Below are 11357 nucleotides of genomic sequence, written 5' to 3'. Positions count from 1 at the left end.
TGTTCTTTAACAAGTGTTACTGAAGACTTTTTTCTTTAACATCAGTCTGCAAGGACTCTACAAGGCAGTCTTTCACTCTGTAGAGTTGTTCTGAGTATTTAGTGAATTAGCATAAATGGCAATATCCAGCTTAATGTCAGGAACCTAAATGACATCAGTCATTACCCTCTATGAAAGTATAATTTTTGGACATCTGGGTGGCTCAGGGGTTGAGCGTCTACCTTTGACTCAGGGAGTGATCCAGAGACCTGGGATTAAGTCCCACATTGGGCTCTCTGCAAGGGACCCGCTTCTCCCTCTTCTTGTGTCTCTGCCTCTCTCTCTGTGTCTCTCATGAATAAATAAATAAAATCTTAAAAAAAAGATATAATTTCCAAAATAGTGAAATCATGGATCTCATCAAACATAAAATGAACATTTATCAAAGATTTTATTTAGCTCATCAACTAGTGAGGAAATTAAAAAAATGTTAAAGTTCACTCAGATGAAAATATCTTATAATGGTTCTTATTCTCTCCTGGACAAAGTTCATTTGCATTTCTATGCACAGGCAACATTTACATTGTTATCAGTTTCCTAAAACATGACTTCTATCCTTATAAAGTTGTAAAAATAACCTAGTCAATATAAAAGACAATCAAAGGTGCTCAGCCTTATAGAATAAGACAATCCCCAGAGGGTCCAGTAAACAACCCAGTGTTCCCCTGAAAGAAACCCCACAGGAATCTCATTTGCCATTTCCAGGTCAATTTCTTTTTGATAATTACCCATTTCGGAGACAACTTTTTGTCATTTCCTTTTCTATACAACTGCTTTATTTTAGGACTAATACCTTATTAATCTTTGTATCTTCAGTATTTAATACATGCTTAGTAGTCTAAAAAATAATGGTTTAATTTCTTTATTAATAGCCACATCCACTTATGTAGCACCTTATTATATGCAAAAGAGTTTTTTGTGCTTCCTCTTATCCATTCAATTATCTCACACAGAGCGCACACACACACAAAAACACAAAACCAAAACCAACCAAACGAAAAACAATGGCAGTTACATCATTTTCAATTCAATTTAATAAATATTTAATGAGCATCTATCTCATACTCTTGAAAAGTGAGGAGAAAGCCAATAGGACTGTTTGCATTTAGATCCCCTCACTTTTCCTTCCTGATGGTACAGGCTTTTCTTTTCTGTCCTCTCTTTAACATTATCACCATGGAAACACTTCTGGAGTTATAATTCTGCTTTTTATAGGGTGTTTCTACTCTGAATGCCAAAAGACAACATAAAAAGCATAACTACCTCCTACTGGTTTATACCACCATCCTCACAATAACCCTCTCAACAAGCTTATGGGATGTTGTAGATTGTTCCAAAAAGTCATGCAAAGCAAAGAAGCCTGAGGATAGTCTTGAGATGATACACATTTAGAGGGTCCTCTCTGCTTGTTGCTTAGTCTCAGAGTCACTTTTCAAGCCTATCCTCTTTACCAGCTGACTTTCCCTTCTACTGGGTAACCCATTTCCTATTCTTCGGGAATTTTACTCTTAAACTTGTCTTCAAAGCAGAGGGAAATGCTGTCTTTCTAACTCATCTTCTTTCCTTGTCCTAGTGATAACTTTTTAGGGAGGAAAGGAAACTAATGCTTCTTGATGACCTGGACATAGATGCACGTGCTTTGAATAAATGAGCCTTCTAACTGGGTACATTGAATGAAAGAAAATATAGCTCAGAGAAGCTAAACAGTTGATTCACAATTACTAAAGAGGTGGGATCCAAGTTCAGGATTCAAGGTTTGCACAGAGGCATGGAATGAAAAAGAAGATCTCTGCTTGCATTGTCAACCACTGTCTGTGACTTTCAGCAAATTACTTTCCCACTGGATTTCTTCTAGAAATAGTTAAGAGTATGTACCTAATAAGGTGGTTGTCAGGATGTAATTAAATATTGCCCGAAAGGCAAGTATTCAGTAATATTTTAACTTTCAAATATTACTATCTCTAGTTAATGCTGTCTGCCAAAACTTTTACTGCTAATCAATAACAAGAGCCAAAACAGATAGTAATGAAAATAACAAATATGAAGAAATGACAAAGGTTGACATAAAGTCCTTAAGGTCTATACAGTTATAACTGGAAACATCCAAGAATGTCTGCTTTCAACAGTTTTTTAAACCAGAGATGGAATTCACTAATCATTTCCATTACAGTTCTCCACCCCAATTCTCTCCTGACTTCCTAATTTTCATCCTTCCACTAAGTGACACTGAACTCCATATTTTAGTAAATCTGCCATCCTAATCCTGGGCTATTCTATGTATATGATCACTCGACTCAATGGTGTAATTTTCATTTTTAAACAAGTGACTAAAATATTTAAAAAAATAAAGAAGTGACTTCCACAGCTGGAAATAAAAAAAGAAAGAAAGAAAAGAAAAAGAGAAAGAAAGAAAGAAAGAAAGAAAGAAAGAAAGAAAGAAAGAAAGAAAGAAGAAGAAGAATCTTGAAGAAGAAGAAGAAGAAGAAGAGAAGAAGAAGAAGAAGAAGAAGAAGAAGAAGAAGAAGAAGAAGAAGAAGAAGAGAAGAAGAAGAAGAAGAAGAAGAAGAAGAAGAAGAAGAAGAAGAAGAAAGAAGAAGAGAAGAAGAAGAAGAAGAAGAAGAAGAAGAAGAAGAAGAAGAAGAAGAAGAAGAAGAAGAAGAAGAAGAAGAAGAAAGGGACAGAGGGAGGGAAGGAAAAAAGAAAGGAAAGAAGGAAGGAAAAAAAGATTTCTTATGTACACACTTCCTACTTTAGAGTTAAAAACAATAAATGCTTATGTTTAACATTTCTTTTCAGTATACACTCATAGAGATCCTAGTTTTCTGTACAAGTCCTTAACTGTGTTAAAGCAAGAAAAGCACATCTGTGTCTAAGTGAGCTCAATCCTTATAATGCTCCTCTTCAAAGCTGGATTTCTATAGGACCCTCTTTCAGTTTTCAATATCTTATTTCATACGGCTTAGAGGCCAGAACTTTTAGATTGATTTAAGCAGAAAACTACTGGTCCCATTCATTTGTTTCAGTTTATCAGGGATTCCAATTACAGCAGATATTCCTTTTCTACTGCTGATAATTTTTGTTTTTGTCTCGGTAGTAATTTTTGACTGCTATTTATTGACCCTTCTCTCTTCCCTTATAATAGGCAATTAGTAATCCCTTATTCAGCTCTTCAATTCTACTTGTCACAAACTCACATGAAAAGAGAAAAATTGACCCAAATCTGGACTAGAACAGAAATTCATGTTGTAATTTACAAATCCTTTTTGGAAAAAAAAAATATCATCCCTGATAAAAGGCTTAATTAATTTTCAAATAACTTTAATGAGAATAAGACCATTACTGAGAATTTAGTTATCCACTCCCTCAGTGGACTATTAATCTTGGGAGGGGCCTAATTACCTTTAACCAGTCTTGAAAGCATTGTTTAATAATTCTCAACCATATTTTTTGTTTTTCCTCTCTAGATGGTACAGCAATGGTTATCTAACCATCCACTTTACCTACAGTATTCCCTAAAGAAAAATAAATCTAATTTTTAAACTGACTTGTTACCAAGTCTTTCCCTTATAATAAAATTTTGCACATGTATAAAATTAAATTGTCTAAACAAAATTTCACCATGTTATTTTTCTAATTACTCTGAGTTTCATGTTCATCTCTTCTCTCATCTGACAAGCTTTTAAATATGTTGATGGCAGAGGATACGAAAATCTTTTTTTAAACTTTCGTGAATCCTTGTACCCAGCACAACTCCTATCACATAGTAAGCTGATTAAAGGAAGATCAAACAAAAAAAAGAGAGAAATAGACAGAGAGGAAGGGCATAAAGTCATATTAAGGAGACTAAGGAAGGAAATGAAGTTAGTACCCCAACGTGTTTCTGAGTATCTGGAAAGCTATTCCAATACAACAGACCAAGAACATAATGAAATATTAAAGAGCAAGCCATTATTAGGGTCTGAGGAAGTACATATCCAAGAAAACCTTTTGTTGGATCACAAATTTGAGAATACATTGAATATGGCTAGTAGTGCATTAGTTTCATTACAAACTTGGAAACCCATTGAGGATGACTAATAAAACAGAGACAGTAACAAAAATAATGCTCATGATTTGGACCAGAATAAGGAGACGATATATATACTCCCCAAATTTCTCTGAAGCACGGAAGGGAAACCTACTACTCAGGTTTACCATGGATGCAGCACAAATAAATATGGGATACTATCAGGATGTTCAAGACCTGTTTGATGGTGAATGGGGGTGGTGATAGGTGATGGAAGGAGAAAGTTAAATGCTTCAAGGTACCCATGGAATTTGTCTTCATATAATCTGTCCTTGTCAAGGCAAGAGGAGTGTGAAAGCAACAGAGACACTGGTCAAACTAGCAACCAGAAGATATGGTTTATTTTTTTCCTTTAAATAAACTTCTCTCCAAGAGGATATAGTTTCTTTTAACTAGAGGTCATTCAGATAATAGCCAGAGGACTCAGACAATGTTCAAATTTTATTTATCCTTAGCGTGAAACAGCAAATGTTTAGGTGCTTTTTGTTTTTAGCACCACAGTAGAAAACAGAAACAGAGAGACAAAAAAAGGCATTTGGAGAAATAATTGATAATAAACTGTTAAATACTTACTTTATGCCTGGCACTGTCCTAAATGTTTTAGAGTTCATTTATTGGTTTATTTAGTTCTCAAAACAAGCCTATGAGGTAGGTACTGTCCTTAGTCCCAGAAATTCACGGGATAGTTGTGGATAAACTAGCTGAATGAATCAGATGAAGAGGTTAAATAATGTTGCTGAAGTCACACAGTTGGTAGAACAAACATCCAGGCAGCCTTCCTCTACATCTGTGCTCTTCAAATGTAATTGCCCCTCAATTTGACTTAAAGAGCTTCTTCCTGGGAATCCCCGATTTTATCACTTCTTGTAACTTCATAATATTTTTCTGATTTTATAAAAAAAGACATTTCCTCAGAAAACATAGTTGACTGATTAAGATCATGGATTCTACTTTGTGATGGGGCTAAGATCGGTAACAGGTCTTTTTTCCTCATCTGTTTAAAAATAATAACAGTTTCTGCCTCGTGGGGTATCATAACAATAAAATTAAAATGTGAAATGTCTATTATTGTCCCGGCACAGGATATACCTATACCTATGTCTAGATTTATGTTTAGATATGGACATAGAGATAGATTGATAGATTGATAAGTATAGTTATCTATCATCACTAACAATCTTACTTTAGAAGTGAGGAAACGGCAGGTCAACTTGAGTCATGAACCTCCTTGACATCAAGATATGAAAGCCAAGTTTTCTATGGATTTTTTTAACATTAATATATAAAAGATCCAAAAGTTCCATATTTAAATCTAAAATCAATAGCTATAAATACATTTTTGCTACATGCCTATTAAAACCTCAGAAGTCTCTTTCCTCGCCTAACAACTTTTACATCCTAAAACTTGTCATAGTGCCCATTTTTTTCCTCTTATATCTCATCCACCCATAGGTCCTATTTATTCTTTTTTTCTACACTCTTCTTTTTATTATGTAGATCTCTTTATCAGATTCATCTCCCTGGCCTTTAACCCCTAAAGCCTCTCACTAATCTTTTTTTGTTCAATTGCATAATATTCTCTGTAATGAATTTGACACCTTCTAAAGAAGATCAAGTCCTGCTCCAGACCCTTCATTTGCATTGTCTTGCATAAAAGTGTTTTGCATTAGCTAATTATTCATCGTAATTTTCTGAGTTTAGGACAATCTGAGATAGCATTCACTGTTCATGTTTGTTAAATTGCTATTTTTCAACAACTTAAAATATTTATAATCAAGAAACATAACTGTGGTCCCTGGTGGGCTCCAGTATTCCTAGTGGGCTTTTTCTCTCATTTATCTTCAACCATTTACACAAGTGGAATCAAATGCCCTCTTGGTCAACCTTTACAAGTGTGCATTTGTGGAGCTTCTTTCAAAGCTTATTTAATCTCATTTCGTGTAAAATTGGTTCCTATGTCTGAAACACATATCGTACTGACATTAAATATGTTGCAGTATATTAAAAATTAATTTTTAAGTTAAAAAAAGAAACCTAGAGGTACAGCAAAACTAAGATTTGTTTTTCCCAGGATAGAGACTAATTCAGCTGCAGCAAGATCAGATGAATGTTTTCTAAAAACATGAACTCCCACAAAGTACAAAAAAGGTTTTGTAAGTGTGGGTGAGCTCTGTTCATTGACTAAAAAAACCCTTTGCATTTCAAGGAGCAGTGAGCTACAATCCTGAATCATGAATATGGAAATTTCCCAAGTTGTTTGTGATAAACTCATTTCCGGCATCATACACACTATTTGACACCAGATAAAACTTCTCTTTCATATCAGAGTTAAACTACAAATAATCTCTTGCTTGGTCTTCTGCATAACAGGACTTGAGGTTGAGTGGAGTCGATGAGATATCTTATAATATCTATTTTTGGCTATTGTCACAACCTACTGTACTCTAGGAGTCCATGCTGTCAGCACAAAGTGAAACAACAAACAAACAAATAAAACACAGAAAAACAACTTCATTGGAATTACATTATTAGATTCCCTCTGGGGACTGTATTTTGTCTGCCCAGAAACTGACACCTATTGAAAGGGAACAATTTATATATATAGAACAACTAGCAAGCTATACGTTTTCACTATGACTGTCCGTGTAAATTTGAATACTGAGAGGAATGTCCACAAAACAATAGGTCAAAATAGGCAAAGTTTCGGGCAATGATTTCTGAATTTCCAGAAGTGTTGATTGCTCAACTGTGATTTGTTTAATGGCCTCTTTACTCTCTTACTTTAAGAATTCCCCATATTAAACTTTTTTTTTTTTTTTTTTTAATTTTCAACCTATAGTTTCTGGTGTATGTACTAAGGAGAAAATATCTGAAATGTGTATTTCTTGTCATTTCTTATCTCTTATTCCTCATACAGTATCCAATGATTCATAATTCTAATTCCCAGAAAGTACTGCTAGATTTTTGCTGGAACCCATGTGTGTTTAATATAATAGGCAAACAATTAGTAGTATTGTCCATTAGGGACCTAGGGATCTGAAATCAGAAAATTTAAGTTCTGGTTCCACCATTTTATAAGCTAAAGAACCTTGGAAAAATCCGGTTGTCAAGATCTAAGTTTCCTGAACTGTCCTATAGAGCAAATGAAATACTATGAGAAACTATTTTACTTATTTTATTTTATTTTATTTTATTTTATTTTATTTTATTATTTTATTTTATTTTATTTTATTTTTAAAGATTTTATTTATTTATTCATGAGAGACAGAGAGGCAGAGACAGAGGCAGAGGGAGAAGCAGGCTCGATGAGAAACTTGATCCCAGAACCGTGGGATCCCAATCTGAGCCAAAGGCAGATGCTCCATCACTGAGCCACCCAGGTGCCCCGAAAAGGTATTTTAGAAATGATACTATGATACAAGAGTTTGTAACTGTTGTTATGAGTATATCATATGCGCACAAACTTAGAAAACTTGACTTCTAATTCTTATTTAAATCTATAAGGAAAAAAGGATTTATCCATTTGGCTTTCATATCTTGAGTGTTTTTTGTTTTTTGTTTTTTGTTTTTTTTTTGTCAAATTGAGCAAGCACTCTCATCATGTATGTTTTTAAAGACGTTTAAATGATAACATAAGAGCAAATGTGTTAAACCCTGAAGATTTTGCTATTCGAAGTGTCAGCTGGTTCATAGGCACGCTAACAGCCCAATCGCAGGGCCAAGGAAGTGTTTTATTCCTCATTTAAATATTTGACTTCATTCCAATCTGACCCAATTCACTTGACACTATCTGAACTGCAGGTGGCTAGTTAGTTGTGTAATTACAGTTCCACAGTTTCAGTTTAATACTTTGGACTCAATTTAGTTGTACAAAGAGAATGCAAGATCACCACATAGATTAGTTCTTTAAAGACTTTTGATCCTTTTGTATTTTAATAAATTTTCCAAATGCTATTATTGCTTCTCTTAAAGACTTGGTTCCTGAAAGCATTTGCTCTTTACAAGCTTAATATCTGCTGAAGAAAGCTGCAGAAAAATGTTCAATAATGGAAATACTAAGCCTTCATTCTCATAATTAACATGAGCTTTGAATCTTTATCAAACCTTTATCAACTGTTCATTACATTCTATCCTTTAAGCTCATGCTGACTTCACTATTGAACTCTTCATTGTAAAGTTTGTATTTCTTTGTTTTTCTTTGGCAAACACTTTTTTTTTATGTGTGTTTTGACTTTTGGAAGGACCACTATTTTATATTTGTATATTTTATGTGGATTTTGTGTTCAAAATTAACAATGGTTTTCTGCTTAACAACAGCCACATCTAACTAGAAAAATTTATCACACAGAATGAAGTTCACAGTTCATATTCCAGTTAAGGGACAATTTGCCTATAGTTAAATTTATCTGAGAAAGAATCGAGTGAGTGGTCATTTTCCAGATGGCTTTTAAACATCTATCTTTAATAATCTCCACCTTCATTTATATAAAGTGACATCATTATCTTGTGACTTACTATTTTTTATACTTCAAGAACTAAGTTGTTGGTAGCAAAAATGGTAAAGGTTCTTTGAGTCACAATGTCTTCATGTTTATACATTTATTTATCCCCTTAGTTGTTCAACAATGATTAATTTGGGGTCACTCGGCACTAGAAACCGTTGTATACTGTGCACAAGAACAAAGCTGAGTAAGATATACATCCTGCCTTTAGAGGACCCATGGTCTAGTGAATAAATATAGCAAGATTAGTGCTTTAAGGAATATGATGTAAGAAGTGACCGGTATATGACCTTCTCTGCCTTAGAGATTAGAGAGAGATTTCATAAGAGTGATATTTGAGCTGAATTATGAAGACTACACAAGACCAAGATGAAGAATGCTTAAAAAATGTAAATCAGAAAATAAACAATAGGTGGAAAGGTTATTACAAGCAGGAATATACTGTTGCCCTTTGAATATTACTGGTCTTTCTCTAGTATAGATGAGTTAGAGCTTTCTTCCCTGCTTTGTTTGTGTAACACATCGGAAACCCTATTTGTAGATCTGGTGTCTCATAGGAGCTTGTGCCCAGGGCAAAATCCAGCCCTGGCTTATATTCAAACTGTTCCAGCCTCGTAGATGCTTGGTTTGAATGATTATTTAAGCTGCTTAAGATGGTTGAAAAATTCATAAGAATAAGAATGATCATTAGAGTTTTTTAAATCTAAAATATATTTACTTTTTATAGAGTTTTGTTATAAATCACCCTATATGCTTTCCCAGTCACTTTGCTTTTTATTTTGTTGTTGTCCGAGTGTGTCATAAAATTTTAAAAAACAGTGTGTATGCTATTCTTTTTTGTGATTGTGAGAAAGCAAAACTCAATTTAGCAAATTGAATTAAATAGTGAACCTCTAATTCCTAATATTTAATGTGTGTAGTAATTACTGAGTGATATGGGCAGAATGTTTGCATCCACCCAAATTCATGCATTGAAGCCTTAAACCCAAATTTGATGATATGAGGAAGTAGGGCTCTTGGGAAGTAATTAGATTTAGACGAGGTCTTGGGGGTGGGGTCTTCATGTTGGTATTAGTGCTCTTATAAGAAGAGACCAGAGAGCTTGCTCTCTTTCTCTTCATTATGTGAAGACACAACAAGAAGGCAGCTGTCTGCAATACAAGAAGGGAGGTCTCACCAAGAACCAAATCCCAGATAACTTGAACTTGGACTTTCCAGACTCTAAAACTGTAAGAATAAGTGTCTGTTGTTTATGCCACACAGTTCATGATATTTTGTAACAGCAGCCAAAGCCGACTAAGACTCCAAGTTTTAACTTTGAATTTCTACACATGCAAAACCTATGTTTGGGCAAGTTAGTAAATATTAAAATATTAAGAGTGTACCTTGAACGTAGAAAACCTTGCTACAGATTCTCTACTAGTCACTATTCTGAGTCTTGAACTCTAACTTCAGAGCTCTTTACCCAGTGACTCTTCTCTTCAATTTGAGCTTTGCTTCCAGTTTTTCCAAAGTGCCAGGAAATCTTGTTTGAGTAAATAAAATAAAATTTTGATGAAGTTGCATATTGGTCATGGGTTGTTTCTTATTTCTTCTATGTCTGTGCCAATAACAAGGAAAGTTCCATCTTTGAACTCTGTCCTTGTGTGGCTCAGTGGGACAACTGCTTAGCAATATCTCTCAGGGTTATATTTCAGTGATACTCTTGCTGCTAACCTGAGCACACTCTGCTCGGATACGCAAGGTCCCAAGGACACATGCCTTAAATACTTGTGCTTGAGGCACATGCAGCTTATTTGCACATTCTGTCATTATTTCATGATCAAATCATTTTTTCTCTGCAACTTTTCTATTTTTTAATGTACTGTTTCAAAGGATAAGACTAAAAATAGATCTATTAATGATGAAGCCATTTTTATATACAAATGTGCAAGTAAGTTTTCCCTGTAGCAGATTGTTTTTCCTCCTTTTAACAAAGTCAGCACCCGAACAAAAGTTGAACTTATACCTCTTTATCTATCCCCACACCACCAAAATGGCCTAAATAGTGATTTTTTAGGTATTCTATATAAAAGAGAATGTTCTATAATTTGAAATTACAGTTTCTTTTGGGATATGCCCTAGTCTGCAACACCCCATATTTGAAAACACTTCAGAAAATGAGAGGAGCAAGAAGCTGCTTTTCTCTCTTCTTCTTGACCTTCTACTTCCCACTATGGGATTTTCTAAAATTAGCACTTTTCAATGTGACTACACAGCTACAAAACTAATACATAAATTATATCTTAAGAAGCCAACTCTTATTGTTTCCCTCTTTGTGTTAGACACTTCAATGTTTTTATTCTAATACTAGAACCCTGCAAATAAGTCTTACTATCCCTTTTATATTTTTGGAAGAACTGCTAAGTCAGGTCTTGCCCATGTTCTTACTATGGCAGAACAGGGATTCCCACAGCATGTGCTATCTCCAGAAATCACAACTCTCTCAATTGGGAAGTCATGTAACTAGACTATTATGATAATGGATTAGAAAATGATATTGTAGCTAAAAATAAATGAGGAAACTGTATGATGAAAATGACAAAAAAAAAGACTAGATGAAGAAGAATTTCAATAAAATTTCTGATTCAATGATTTTTTTTTCACTGAATTATATTTTCTATTGTTGAAATTCTTAGAAGGGTAGAACATTTATAGGAGTATAGGCAAAATTTAATGAGTCCTTATGTTATGCCTCTAACATTGTGGTA

The sequence above is a fragment of the Canis lupus genome, chromosome 8 (genome assembly GCF_048164855.1).
Source record: "Canis lupus baileyi chromosome 8, mCanLup2.hap1, whole genome shotgun sequence".
Taxonomy (NCBI): Eukaryota; Metazoa; Chordata; class Mammalia; order Carnivora; family Canidae; genus Canis; species Canis lupus.
This window is presented reverse-complemented; position numbering follows the sequence as displayed.